General features: G+C 27.5%; 1 non-coding gene across 1 annotated transcript; it reads right to left on the reverse strand.

Moving 5' to 3' along the window:
* Positions 1-9,957: 9,957 nt before the first annotated feature.
* LOC125846153 (U6 spliceosomal RNA) lies at positions 9,958-10,059 on the reverse strand. The gene has a single exon (XR_007444315.1). It is a non-coding gene; the product is annotated as a U6 spliceosomal RNA (small nuclear RNA).
* Positions 10,060-16,434: the final 6,375 nt, after the last annotated feature.

Consider the following 16,434-nt stretch of genomic DNA (forward strand, 5'->3'; position numbering starts at 1 on the left):
TTTGAAATAATTAAATTATTCAAAATGCAATATAAATATTTATAAAATATACAAGTTGATGTATACATTACAGAAACCAACCTTATCTTTTTTCTTTTGACCAAAATCAACTTAATCACTATGTTTTAAATTAATTTTAAATAAGTTAAAATCGACTATGTGGTTTCTAGTCTTTCCATTAAATCATTATTATAAATTAATAATAATAATTTTAGAAGTTTATCTCCACTTGAATTTAGATGCTGATTTCCACAAACAACGTATTTACATACCAAAAATCAACAACAATTTTAAGAAAACATAAAAATACAATTATATTACAAACTTTTCCTAATATATTACTCCATACAAATCTTCACAAAAATTACACTCTCAATCACCAGTTGACAATATTACAGCGCTTTGTCCCGCCTATCGGAACCAATTCCCCTTCCCAAAAAAATCAATAATAATTATGTAGCTCTATTTGTTACTCCCTCCGTCCCTATTTACTTGTCCATATTTCCTTTTTTGGTTGTCCCTATTTAGTTGTTCATTTTGACAAATCAAGAAAGGACAACAAATTTTTTCCTATTATACCCTTATTTACACATCTTGAAAATTGTAAAAGTGTATGTTGTTTCCTCAAATTTATTTCACTTTAATTCAAACAAGTGGTTGTAATTTTGAAGTGAAAAGTTGTCATAAGGGTAAAATTGTAACTTCACTGTGCTAATCATTGTTGCCTTAATCTGTGTGTCATTTTTAAAGTGAACAACTAAAAAGGGACGGAGGGAGTAGCTGGGAAACAGCAGGGGAATACAGAGTGTGCATTGAGAAAATCAACNTTCTTTTTTTTTACAATAAGTTTTTCATTTTTTTTAGTGGCAATTATTGTTTTTTTTTTTAAATCAGTTTTTGAATTGATTTTTTAATAAATAATTATTGTTTTTTTGTGGTGCTGGTGACACTTTTTCTTCTCCTTTTATATATAGATAGATTAAGTGGATTTTTTTTTTATTATTATTTGAAATAATTAAATTATTCAAAATGCAATATAAATATTTATAAAATATACAAGTTGATGTATACATTACAGAAACCAACCTTATCTTTTTTCTTTTGACCAAAATCAACTTAATCACTATGTTTTAAATTAGTTTTAAATAAGTTAAAATGGTTTTAAATTAATTAAATCATTATTATAAATTAATAATAATAATTTTAGAAGTTTATCTCCACTTGAATTTAGATGCTGATTTCCACAAACAACGTATTTACATACCATAAATCAAACAACAATTTTAAGAAAACATAAAAATACAATTATATTACAAACTTTTCCTAATATATTACTCCATACAAATCTTCACAAAAATTACACTCTCAATCACCAGTTGACAATATTACAGCGCTTTGTCCCGCCTCTCGGAACCAATTCCCCTTCCCAAAAAAAAAAAAATCAATAATAATTATGTAGCCCTGTTTGTTAGCTGGGAAACAGCAGGGGAATACAGAGTATGCATATGTATTGAGAAAATCAACTAATTTGTTATATATATTTGAGTAGATACAATTTGAGATTATCTATAAATTTCAAATTCTAAATCAGATCCCGCTTGCCGTGTGAGAGAAATTAAACGATTTACAGAGCAAATACCTAATGAATCTCTTTCTGGTCAATTCTCAGGAGTAATTGGTTTCGGACGGAAGCAACTGCCGATCAGGCGATCCATTGATTTGAGCAATTTGTTGAAAATCATACGTTTTACTTGTCCTCTTCTCGGCGGCCAACTTGTGACCTGATTATTCATCATCGCCGGCGGGTTCTGCATTTTTCCGATGAGATGGATTTGTAACTTGGAAGGAATAATAATGAGGAAGAGGTGAAGAAATAGGTAAGTAGCGAATGGAAGTGAAGTAGAAGCAGAGCAGTGAATTTATGAAATGGAATAATGATGTAAGGGCGGGAGATGTATTTTTGGGGTGGGGGTGGGGGTGCGGGGTGGGGGGGGACCAGTTACTTTGCAAGCAAGTCAGTCATTTTTTTGAGTTGGAATGATTTTGGAAGATAATACATAAACATGATATTTAAATTGGCTTCAACGGATAATTATGGTCTCCGACTTTGAGAGTTTGAGTGTGCATAAGTAGGAACTTAAATTTGTATAAAATTAAACAAGTAAACACACGTGTTCTACATGGCATAATACACGTAGAACGTCACGTAAGACACAAAATTGCAATGTCGGTTGCCATATAAGATGAATGTGTCTATTTGTTCAGTTTTATATAAGTTTAAGTGTCTACTTGTGCATACAAAAAGTTAAAGGTCATAGTTATCAACTGACGTCAAGTTAAGGATCATGTAAACAAAGTTCAATAATTTTATTAGATAAATTCTTATAATTATGTAATATTTTGAGATACTACTTGCATTGCATTATTACCTTTTGTGAAGTTATAATGCCCTTGTGATAATTATTTTTTTTTCCATTCTAATACCAAAAAGTAAAATTAATTATTATTTTTTACCTTGGTACCTAACACAACCTTAAAAGACCCACACAGTAAACACTACAGTTGTGTGAACAGAATAATGGACTTAAAAAACCCACACAGTATTCTTGTTCACACTTGTATTTAGGTGAAAGGAAGGATATAATTCAGTTCAAACGAAGTGAGAGAACAATAAATTTATTATGGAGTTAACTTACTTGCTTGATCAATTGTTATAAGATGTACGAGACATCATAAGTGTTCAATCTTTCAATAGTATTTTTTATTCTATTGATCTAAGTCATTTCAGGGTAAGTGACAAAGAAATCATGAACTTCACGAAGTTAAACTAGTGTTTAGCTACAAATTTTCACATATTTTTGACAAGTCATTTTTGAATGAAGTTCCACCATATGTTTGGTCATAAACTTTGAAAAAATATAATTTATAACCATAAGTTTTAAATATTATGTAAAATATCAATAAGTTTGTATTATCATTTTATAATAAAAATGTTCTGTGGAAAGTCATGACAACAAATATGAGTATGAATTTGGAAAAAGAGGAACAAAACACTATACGAAAAATTACTATTACTATTTGTAATTCGAAGTGGCTTTCGGAGATTAAGCTCGGATATAAATTTTGTACAACAAACTAGGAAAAAGATTTAGTTCAAAACTATCAATATGAGTGTTTATAAAATATTAAAATTTGGGGGTTTAATTTTCAATTTTTTTAAAATTCTTAAATACTATTCCCTCTTTCCCTAATTACTTGTCGACTTTTGAATTGACACACCTATTAAAAAATCAATCCAAATCTAAAATTTGAAAACTTGTGATATTTGCCAAATAATGATAATTATACAGCCACACACAAGTTCCCACATTTCCCCCAAATTTTTCCCAAATATATTTACAAAGAACGTGATCTAACTCAAAATTCTTTTAAAGTGGAATCAACATTATCAAAAACAATCTATCAGATAGATCTTCTAAAGAACATATCTACAACTAGTAGGACCAAGAATAAATGGTCAAATTCAAATCCAATGGCTGCTTGACTTCACCAAGATTTTATCTTTTGGGGCCAAATTGTTGTACACAATAAAACATAAAGTAATACTCACATTATTTTATATCGAAATAACTGAATTGTTTAAAGTTTATACGTGAATTATTTTTTATATTTGTCTATTCCTTTAAATTTTAATAATATTCGATAGTATATATAGTAAAGAGGAAGTCTCATTCAACATAGATTTTTGGCCATTTAATGTACAAGTACATGTATACATTACACAAACCAAATCCCCTTTTGTTTATTTGTTTAATTCATTCATTGAATGTAGTCATTTTTCTACCTTATATTTGTTTTCATTTGAACCAAAAGTCCACAACACAAACATAACTTCAAATTGATGAAGAAAAGACGGAGAGCTATATAAATTCATTTTTATCATATATGGAATATAATTTTAAAATAATTCATTTTTATCATAAATAAGAATTAAGATAATGTTATAGAAATATTTAAAAGACATAAAAAAAATTACAGTTCAAAAATAGATTTATTTGAATCTAAAAATTTGAAATGTGTCATATTAATTGAAACGAAGAGAGTACATAAAGTGGATATTGGAAGGAATATTTGGGGTATTGGGATTAGAAGGAGAAGTAAGACACGTCTAAATATTTTAAAAAATGGAAGCCAGCTAAATGATCTTATATTAAATGGGAAAATAAAATAAAATTTACAGCTAATGCCAATATGCTTGTGTGAAAAGGTATTTGTTTACGTGAATTATTCTAGACAATTTAATTAATTAAGAAAAAGAAACAGACAAAAAAATGGAAAGGAGCACCAACTCATGGTATATCGTCATCTTGCCTACGTGATCAATGCTTCGAAGAATCGCTCGATAAATAATGCTTGCATTAACTTTGTATATTATTAGTAGTATCTGATTTTGTTATTTGATAAGTATTACTCTTAACATGATTAAAAGTACAATTATTCCTTAAAAAGTTTATGATATTCATATGATATCTAAGCTAAACTTAAAATAAAAATAATAAAATAATGCTCTAGATGGATTCAGACTCTGCTTGCGGATGGTTTTTCTGCCTTATACCAGCAGCACAAGAGCACTCCTATGAGGAGCACCGTTAATTTTATCCTAATTTCTATCAATTTCTCTCTCTCTATATATATATACACACATAATCTTTCCCGAAATTAATAAATGCATGTGCAAGCCCACTGATAAAGATGAATCCGCCTTGAATGATAAGTGTTTCTTTATTTTTAATTAAAGGTCTCAAATACATAATCATTTTTATTAAGCATTTTATTCTCCAATATAAAATTTTCCGGAAAACTAAGAAAATCTATGCTCCAAACTTCTAGATTAGAAACAAAAAAAAAAGATACTAAAAGATTCATGATTATCCAAAACAACAAAGAAATAAAAAAGAAAAAATGTAATCTTATCGTGCTTTAATTTTTTTCCAATATAGCAATCAATTACTATTATTAGAAAGAGACATAAAGAGTAAGGAAAACAATATGAAAAAGCCTTTCCTACTTAGAAATATTGAGCCTCCTGCCGACCAAATTAATTAAAGTGTTTTTTCTTCGTTTTTTTTTACTTGCCATATTTTTTTTAACGCGTTTGAAAAATACATTAAGTAAAAGAGTAAATAGATTAAATTAAGTTATTTTATTTATCTATTAATTTCAGTTTTATTACTTCTCTCTTTTTATCACATTAATCTCTCATCCATTTATTTTTATTTTAAGTAAAATTAAAGATGAACAAATTGACAAATATCAATGGCGGCTTTTTTGGAATTCTTTAAATCTATCTCCACTAAGATTTGCATTTAATTTTTGTTAATATTCCTCCATCCTCTTTTAGTTGTCATATTGTTCTTTTCGAAAATCAATTTGACTAATTTTCAAAATTAAATTAAATTACATTAATTTGATATTTTAAATTAAAAATTTAGATATTAAAAAATTATACGAAAAAATACTATAAAATATAACTTTATTGCATATTATGATGAAAATACATCGTAAAATATTAATCAAAGTTCTTATTGTTTAACTCTAAAAAAAAAAAGGAAATAATGACAATTAAAAATGGACGAAAAAAATATCTTTTGGGATCAAATTCACGGAAACACAAACACACAAATTCACCATTAAACTTTATAAGTTTTATAAGTTTAATATTGTAAATTATAATTTTTATCATATTAATATCAAAAGGTCTATACTAACTTATAGTACTTTGTTTATAATTTTTAATATCTAAGTTTTTATTTAAAAATATTAAATTAATATAATATGAAATAATTTATAAATTATTTAAATTAACTCTGAAAAACAGAAAAAGTAAGAATAATACTTGAAAAAAAGAGTACAATTCACATAAATAAACAGAAAACTAACGTATTATTATCCTCTTGTTCGTCTTATTAACAATAGCTGGAGTAGTTACCATAGTTAGTTGTTGTCAGATTCTGTTGTCATCATCGTTCAATTGTCTGCCACAATGAGGACAATAAAATTTTTGATAACTATATATGGAAATAAAAAACAAATGTAACATATCCTGAATTAAATAATATGAAAACGGCTAAAATCATCATAAACTATTAAAAATAGAGTAAAAATATCTTTAATCTGATTTTACCCAAAAATATCCTTGTTGGTTAACATAATTTTTGAAGGTTGAAGGGTAGTTAGATAGTTAAAAATTGCCTTTTTATTTTTCTATACTATAGTCTACGAGTTGTGTTATTAGTTGCGTATTAATTACTTCTGTAGTTTTTTGTCTTCTAAATTTAGGTATTATTTATGTTTTATTTATATTTCAATTATTGTTTATCTGATTATGATTATTGTTTAGGATAATTTGTTAGGTTTTTGGTAATATGTTGTCCTGGCTGCTTCATTTTTTCGTCTATTTACATGTTACCATTATATATCATGTAATATACAACATTTCTATTAGAAAAGTTATAAGATAGACACATTTTTTTTGGATCGAAAATATAAAACTCTACAGAGTATGTTAGTAAACGTCTCACTATTTATTTGCATATACTATATACTATTTTGTTTGCCGTTTATTAATTTGAGAATTTGAAGTGGGTAAACATGTACCTCATTTTGTGATTTGAAGGTATTAGGTTCAAAATTAGTTGCATAAAATATAGGGAAAATTGTATATAATAGTAAACTATTAATTCAAATTAAATGCTATAAATATAGTTTGATTTAATTGTACCTCATAGCAAACTGTTGCTATTTCACCTCTCTCTGGTGAATCTCGCTCGCCACTCTCATTCTCTCCTCACCTCTCTCGTTTTTTATACAAACGCAAGTGTATAAAGTGCGTTTGGGTTTGTATAAAGTGAGAGAAAATTGTATATATACATATATTTTCGTTCCCCTCTCTCCCCTCTCCCAGATTTCGCTCGCCACTCTCCCAGATTTCACTATCACTCACCTCTCTCACTTTATACAAAAAACGCAAATTGTATAAAATGCGTTTGTGTTTGTATAAAGCGAGAGAAAATTGTATATATACATATATTTTTGTTCCCCTCTCTCCCCTCTCCCAGATCTCGCTCGCGACTCTCCCAGATCTCGCTCGTTCACTCGCCTCTCTCACTTTATACAATTGATCTTTTTGTATATGTATACCAAAACAAATTATACAACTGCTTTCTTTTGTATATGTATAACGAAATATACATATTTATATTTGCTATGGAGCGCAATTATGCAAAATTTGCTATAGCATACAAATATGAATTCTGTATTTGCAATATGTGAAAGTTGCTCTAAAATATATGCTTTAAGTAGTTTTAATCAATTAACACTTTTAAGTTTCCATCCAATATTTTAATAAATATTAAAAGTCGACTTTATTTAACTTAGTTTGAACCTACACATAAAAATCTATTTTTTAAAAAATAATTTTTCTATACTTAACACACCTCCCCTTCTTATTTTTGTATCCACATCGCTAATGTAAAAGACATTTTCAATACTACTTTTTTAAAACAAATACTCTCGTTGTCCTTAATTATTTATCATTTTTTTCATTATTAGTTATCTCTATACTTGTCCATTTTAACAAATCAAGAAATAACAAAAAAAAAATTTACCTCTTATACCCTCAAAAGGTAGAATCTTTTTAAAATCTTAAATTTTTAATTCATCCGTTTCATTATCTAATAGGAGTAAAATGATAAACTAAATATATCAATTTTCTTAATAGATGTCAATTTAAAAATAGACAAATAATTAGGAACAGAGAGATACAAAATAATCGAAAAAATAGTGAATTAATCCGAACTCATAAAACCCAAAAACTAAAATATACTAGTATAAATATTGTTGTTCTTATCAAAATCCAGAAAGGGAGGAAAAAGGACACAATAAACAACCCCAAAAAAAGGCAAAGACCAAAAGAAAAAGGCAGAAAAGGGGGTTTCGAGGATATACTTTTTTGTATAAAGAGAATCATCAAATTAATGATTAAATCACAATGAATCAATCATCCACGATTGCATTGGGGAACGTGAGACGTTTAGTGCAGCGAATATACTAATAACAATAAAAATTGAGAACTGAGATAAAACAAAATCCCCAAACTTGAATATACTCACCAAACAAAACACTTACATATGATCCTCTCATATATATTTTTTTCTCCATCTAAAACCTAGGAGATAATTACATAATTAGAGAGAATTACAACTCAAGAAGAGTAAATCCACACATAATAATAATATTACAAAAGTTCAGATCTGACTTTAAAAAGTACAGAATCTCACAACTCCAAATTAAAAATCAAGGAAACACTAATTGCCTTTTTTTTTTCTTCTTTTATCTTACATCTGATTAAAAAGGCAATCACAATTCACACAAATTAGAACAAACTTCAAGCCATGAATAAGTTCAGAAGAACTTATTCATGCCGTTGGCGGCGGCGGTGGAGGACTGATGGAGCCCACCGAAGTGGTGGCGGTAGAATTACCGTCAGATTCATCACCTCCACCGCTGCCGCCAGAAGTTTCTCCTAATAGTATTTTAGGGGAAAACAAAAAGGTTACGGTTTCGACTAAGCTCTCAAAAATTTGAGCTTTGATCTGACCTCTTTTCGGAATAACTCCTCTGTTTTTTTGTTTCTGTTCGGAATTCGGTAGTTTAGCTGCAGCCATCGGAAAATTAAAGAAGAAGAAGGAGAAGTTTAAGGGAAAAAAACTGAAAATCATTAGGGCGAAAAAAGCTCCATTGAAGAAGAGAAAGTGAGAGACGAAGAAGGTAGAAGAAATATTAATTTGAGGTGGAACTACTTATACTTATTCACACTTGTGGAAAATTTGGATCCCACATTCGAAGAAATTTTTATAATTTTTACGTCTTCATTTTTACCTATCTATTATTTTATGTATTATCGAAGCAAATGCTAATAAATAAAAATAATTTCAAATTGTATTTATATATTATATTTAATACACTATTGATTAAAGAAAAAAATAAAAATATATCTCTATATTATCGTAAATGGTATGCAGATACTCCGTTATACACTCATATACTTTTGGGACATTAGTGTCTCTGCCGTTCAAAAACTAGAGCACATATGCCCTTTACTCTAACGGAAGACTAAATAAGGACACGTGGCGCAATCTTGATATTTAATAAATGTCGAATCTTTGGATAAGATTATGACAAGTGTATGTCCGTTAGTATAAAGGAATTATATGCTTTAGTTTTTAAAAGGCAGGGACACCAATGTCCCAAAAGTATGACAGAGGCTATCTGCATACCATTTACGATAGTTCGGGGTATATTTGTCCTTTTTCCTTTGATTAAATCTGATTAAATAATTTTCAATAATGACCAACATGAGTTGTAATATCGTGTTGAACTATTTTACTCTTAACTAAAGATCTCGAATTTAATTTTTGGTATTGAGAATACTATATCAAGAAAACACATAAATTGTGGTTCAACATTAGACTACTTTACTCTTAAATAAAAGTTTCGAATTTAATCCTTATCATAAAATATTAAGTGCAACAATCATATTATAGTAAACGTAGCTCTCAATATTTATTTGCATATAATATTTTGTTTGCCGTTTAATCTCCACTACCTAGCTAATCATAAAACTCCCTAATGGGGTCTTAACCCTATAAAACGCAAATTTAAAATAATTAAACTCTAATAAAATATCAAACAATATAAACTAAAAAAATAAAGATGAACTCTCAACAAAAAGTAATACAAACCCCACAAAGAAGGGAAAAGGGAAACACAGAAGTAGAGTGATGAGAATATACTACTTGAATAAATAGAAACATAGATTTAGGGGCGGAGCTAGAAAGGATCATTTGTGTATTCCAAATTTTATTGTTTATACATAATTAATATATATATTGGTAACAAAAAATTGGATTCTTTTTATTTGTGCGTGTCATCCTTGTGCAAGGATCATGCTAATCTTCTCTGTATTGTTCCAATTTTATTGAATGTCCCCGAACAGACTAATATATATATATATATATATATATATATATTATAATTATTAAAATTCCTTTAATTTTTTTTCTTCATATATTAACTTCCTTATATTTCGACTCCTTAATAAAAATATTCACTCCACCATTGAAAATCACCAAACTAAAAAAATTATGATGGCGGAAACAGCCCCATTTGAGAAATATTTGTGCTTAATTAAAGTGCTCATTTTATATTATTACAATTGTGGAAAATTTTGATGGGATTTTTCAAAGAAACTTCTCTTTTTAAAAAAGTCTCCTACATTTACACCAAAACTAGATAAAAGTCTACACTTTTTTCTTTTTTTCCAATAATATAAAATTAGCATGCCAAAAAAAAAAAAAACTCTTTCCGTTTTAATTTTGTTTGACCTATTTTATTTTTTAATCTATTTGAACAAAGAATGACTTTTTCTTTTAAACTCAGTGTTTCTATTTATTTCATCCCCACTGATTTAACTTGTTATAGCTTACTTGATATAAAAATATTTTTAAATTTTGTAATTTTATATCATCATGTAAAAAAAAAATCAAAACTAAAATAATAAAAATATATAATAAATAAATTAAAATGAAGAAAGAAATACCTTAGCATTAGAATTGAACGGAAGGAGTATATACTGAAAATTCTACATGGAATAGTGAGTGGCATGTTGGCCGACCAAAAATTCAATCTAATATAGACCTCTGGAAATTTAGTTTAGATATGCTATATGAAATTATGAAAGTTTATGAAATTTTTATAATTTGTGGATTTTTAATATTGGTAAGAAAACTAGAAAATACAATTTAAAAAGTTTTAAAAGTATAAATTTCAACTCCCTTGTAATCTTATTTCATATTATAAATATAAATAAAAACTATTTTGGATATTTTTAAATCAAAATAATTTTTAAATATTTTTATAGTGTTTTAAAATAAAATAAGTTCACTTTTCACGTACTTTCTTTGCAGTGTTACGTAAAGTGCCTAAGTTGGAAACAACTAAGCATATGGTCTGCCAATATTTGAAAAACAAATAAAAAAGAAAAACTAGAGTGATGTGGAGCCAATGCTTATCTAAATAATTCAAAAGGTAACTTTGATTCAACAAAGACAAGAAACGGTCTTCCTCCCTACCAGCTGACATTTGACTCTGAAATCGTTATCATGACATGTTAATTACGAATGATCGTTTGGTACGAAGAATAATAAATAATTAATTTTAGAATATAATAATTTTTTTAGGTATTAATATCGTGAAATGAAGTGATATATTATCGTAATGAAGATGTAAGATATAACATATGCAAAAAATTGGGAAAGTACATATGTAAAAAAAGATAACAATTGTGTGTCAAATAGAAGTAAAATGATACACAAAAATAAATGTATATGTTACTTTTAATAATAATTATCAAATCTGTTAACTTTAGGGATTAAAATAATATATTTTAATTAATTAAAGGTTAAATATATTAAGTCATATAACAGAAGGATCAAATTACAATAGAGTGAGAAAGGGGGGGGGGGNNNTAAGTTATATTTGCTAACGGTGTCAAGATATTTTTATATTAATGGTGAATATATTATCTAGAGGTTAATTATCATTTTATTGTGTTACTAATTTAATATTTCTTAATAACTTTATCTGTAATTAATTCTTAAACTTTTCAAACCTCTTTTTATAATTTTGATATTTGTTCTTTCATATACCGTATACACCCGATTTTTTTGAAGTCCATGTCATTTATACTTGCGAGTCATAAAAATCAATCAAACCTACTTCTTCTTCTTTTTCATTCGGTATCCGGAGCACACATTGAAGCTTCGATTAAATCCTGATCGCACACTGCAGGCCCTTCAAGGGTGGTGCTCCCAACAAAAAAATTTTCATATCCAGAGCACCCGAGACCTTTGGTTAATGGTGAAATACTTTCACCAGTACACCACAACCCATGTTGGTTAAAATCAATCAAACTTACAAAAAGTTTCAACTAATAAAAAGGGATTTATAGAACAAATCGTTAATTGAGAATTAATATAATTGATTCCAATTTTCTCGAAATGACGGGACGATTAAATCAACCAATTATTATAGCATACTTCCATTATTAAAATAAATAAACCAAAATCTTTGGCCGTACTATCGTACAATCATTAACGAATTACACAAATTAAAGAAGCATAGAATAATCCAAAGCCATGGACCATTCTTTTTTGTAATTTTATAGCATCATCTCCTATTAAAAACTAGTAAAAAAACATTACATGGCTTAAACAGGCACCAAAGCAATGACATGAAAACTTTGATTCCTGCATGATTGAAAATGGTTTTAAAACAAATGAGTGTGATAAGTGCATATATATCATAAGTCTTGGAATAATTGACATGTGATTATTTGCCTATATATTGATGATTTGTTAATTTTTGGCTCTAACATGAATGTTATTGATGAAGCTAAGAGTATTCTTAGAAGCCATTTTGATATGAAAGATATTGGTGAGGCAAATGTTATTCTTGGAATAAAAATAACAAGAACATTTGATGGAATTTTCCTTGACCAATCACATTATGTTGAGAGAATTTTGAAAAAATATAACTTTCTTGATTGCAAGCATGTTGCAACTCCTTTCGATTCAAGGGTGTGTTTGGTATTTCGGAAAACATTTTTCGGAAAATGTTTTCCAATTTTCTCATGTTTGGTTGGATTAAATGAATTGGAAAATGTTTTTCAAATCAACTCATTTTCCTCAAATTTAAGGAAAATGACTTTCCTTCAAAACTTAAGGAAAACATTTTCCAAAAATCGCTTGTTTTAAAAAAAATGTTTTTAACTTCAATTTGTTTACCCCACGCTCACCCTTACCCCCAGCCCCCTACCCCAAAAAAATATATATTAAAAGTTGTTTTTAAAAGATATTTCTAATTTCAATTTGTTTACCNCCCCCCCCCCCCTCCCCCTCCTCCCAAAAAAATTGAGTTTGTTTTTAAAAAATATTTTCAACTTCAAAATTTCATTGAAAAGTAATGTTTTCTATCAAGAATTTTTTCATACCTAAGACTCGAATTCGAGACTGATCTTATATCATTATCACTAGGATGTCTTCTTTTTTGTTTTTTAGGAAAAAACAAAAAATTAATGAAAGGTCCATTAAGATGTCTCATAAGTGCCGGCTTGTATGAGTTATTGTGACCAACAAGGATTCTGGTGGAGTAATAAATATTCATTCATCCTTAATTAAAAATTTTGATTTTGAGTTTCATTCGATACAAAATCGCTTTTGTTGGAAACGATTTACCCCACATCTTTCAAAATGAATTTTATAATATTCAAACGAGCAAAGTTTCTATTAATATGAATATGAATTGCCATTTCTTTTGCTTATGCAAATGGAGCAAGTCCATTTCAAGTTGGACAAATATATACCAAAAATCACTTGTATCTTTTCTCCTAAGTTTCTTACTACTCCCTTCGTCCCTAATTACTTGTCCACTTTTTCTTTTTTAGTTGTCCCTAATTACTTATTCATTTTGACAAATCAAGAAAGGACAAAAAGAAATTACGTGTCATACCCTCAATTAATTATTTTAAAAAATGTAGAACTTCTTGAAAATCTTAAGCTTTTAATTAATCTATTTCATAATTAATAGGGTAAAATGGTGAACTCACTATGTCAATTATTATTTTCATAAGTATGTCAATTCAAAAGTGGTAAGTAATTAGGGACACATAGAGTAATAACTAACTGATCTTTTCATAATGAGTAAACACTCTTTTTTACATGTGGCAATGTTTTTTTTTAATTTCATATCGTTAATATTTAAAGGCAAACAATAGATTTTACCTCACTTGATCCTAGTGTTATTGAACATAGTAATAATTTTGTAATTTTATCATGAAAATAAATGAACATTCAATAAGATGTATCTCCAAAATGCCGGCGAATTATTAATGGAAGGAATATTGACTTTTATATGCACTTGCTAAATAGTACTATTTTCTCTATTCAAATTTGTATGTGTTGGTTAGAGTTGACATGAAATTTAAAAAATTGCGATTTATAATATATTAGATATTTGTATGTCTACCAATTATTATATTATCATAAAATAGATATTTTAAACTCTTTTAAAGTTTTAAGTATTACTAAATATAGAACTATGTCATTCTTTTTCTAAAATAAATTGAAATTAAATTAAGTCATATAAATTAGGTACTTCTCAAGCAAATTACTGAGGTACTTAAAAAATATTTAATATAAATTAAAGGGTACTTTTCAATTATTATCCTTTTAATTATTCTATCAGAAAATAAAGTAATTAAAAATCCCATTAAATAAAAAGTAAACACACAAAAAAGTACCAAAATTTTTTAAAATTCTTAAGCAATTCACTTTTTTTATTATGAAAAAATCTCAATAATTCACATAATACTGTCTGAATATGATTTACAGTTAATCTGTTGGAAATACAATTCTTTTATAAGCTGCACGTTTTAATAATAAATAAAAATTGAGAAGCAACTTTCATATTTTTTTTATAAATAAAATAATGAATTTCAACTTATTTCACTCTCACGTTTCCTACACCAACCTTATCTTTTTTCTTTTGACCAAAATCAACTAAGCATTAGAGTATGTTTTATATTTTATGATTGGTAAGATTTTTACTGAAAAAATACTACTTTTTAATAATAGAAAAAGTACTCTTAGTAGGTGTCTCTTTTTTTTTAAAAAAAAAATATACATGTAAATAATATTAATTGAGTACTTTTAAATTAATACTATAAAGATTTGTACTACTTTTTATTATCATTATTATTAATTATTACAAACAAACTCAATGGTCATATTCACTGAATCAGCAAGTGTGAATACGAAATTCTTCTATCACATTTTTTAGTCGAGTTTTTCTAATTAAACTTGTCTAGATCAATGTAAATGACTAGTGTTAGCTATTATATAAGAATGGATTTATTTAATGCGCATACAAAGGATATCTATTGTGGGTTTTGTGAAAGATAATGATTACAAATTATGTTAGTGACAAATCAATAACAAAGAATATTTATTTAAACACTAACTTTATGATATAATTTGATAAAAATTACTCCCTCCGTTCCATTTTATGTGGCACTATTTCCTTTTTGGTCAGTCCCAAAAAGAATGTCACATTTCCTTATAAGGTAACTTTATAAAGGTACAATTCCTCTTTTATCCTTGTTGGTCCCACTTAATCTTAAAATAATACTCCAATACATTTATGAGGAGAGAGAAAAAAGAGTCTACTTTTTAAAGGGCAATTTAGTAAACATTTCAAAGTCTTCTTTTATTTCTTAAACTCCGTGCCCGGTCAAATGTTGCCACATAAAATGGAACGGAGGGAGTAAAAAAAGTTCTCCTACTTACATTTTCACTTTTAAAATTATAGTTAAAATGCATTTAATCAGGAACATTATTTTAATCACAGAAAATAGCCTAAAATACCTATAATGTGGGAGAATAATTCAAAAATAACCTCTATTTATCTATCAATCTACCTAACCTATTTATTATTATTATTTTACTTGTGGAGTTAAAAGACAAAGTTTGTCACTTCTTTATATTTGACTCAAAACATATAAAACTTCCTCAACTTCAAAAATAAAAATAAACACTAATCATGAATATATGATCCATCAGAATCAACACCAGAATCAAAACTAATCGGAGATCCTCCCGGAGTTTTTTCATTCCCCTTTTTGTTTTCCAATCCACCATAAACAAAATCCGCTACAGATTTAATCAAAGAATTCACAATTTTCACCTTTATTTGTCCTCGTTTTGGTGGAGGAAGATAACTTTGCTTCTACTTGTTCTTGTACTGTTCTTCCATTTTTTTTTCTTACGAAGAAGAGATTGTGAATACTAAACTAATTTTGTGGAGAAAACAGAGAAAAAACAGAGACTTAGGAGTGAAGAAAGAAATGGCGACATATAAATAGCAGTTTTAGTGAGGACTAAAAAGTGTAAATTTGAATTACTTGCTGAACAAGGCTGCTACGGTGCAGTGATAGAGTGACAGTTGCTTAGCTCACTAACTTATTATTAATGACGTTTTATTTATTTATTAATAATTTCTTTAAAAGAATCTAGTATTATATAATTGTTTGATATTCGGAATTTGCTATTGTTCAATTGATTTAAATTTACGTTAAGTGAAATAGTGTACTCTATGTAAAAATTTCTTATAAAACTAAATTCTTAAATAAATAATATCCTCGATTTCAAAAAGAATGACTCAATTTCTTTTTTAGTGTGTTTCAAAAAATATGACCCTTTTCTTTTTTTAGCAACATTTTAACTTCAACTTACCACATGACATATTTAAGGCCACAGG

This window comes from Solanum stenotomum, chromosome 11 (genome assembly GCF_019186545.1).
Source record: "Solanum stenotomum isolate F172 chromosome 11, ASM1918654v1, whole genome shotgun sequence".
Taxonomy (NCBI): Eukaryota; Viridiplantae; Streptophyta; class Magnoliopsida; order Solanales; family Solanaceae; genus Solanum; species Solanum stenotomum.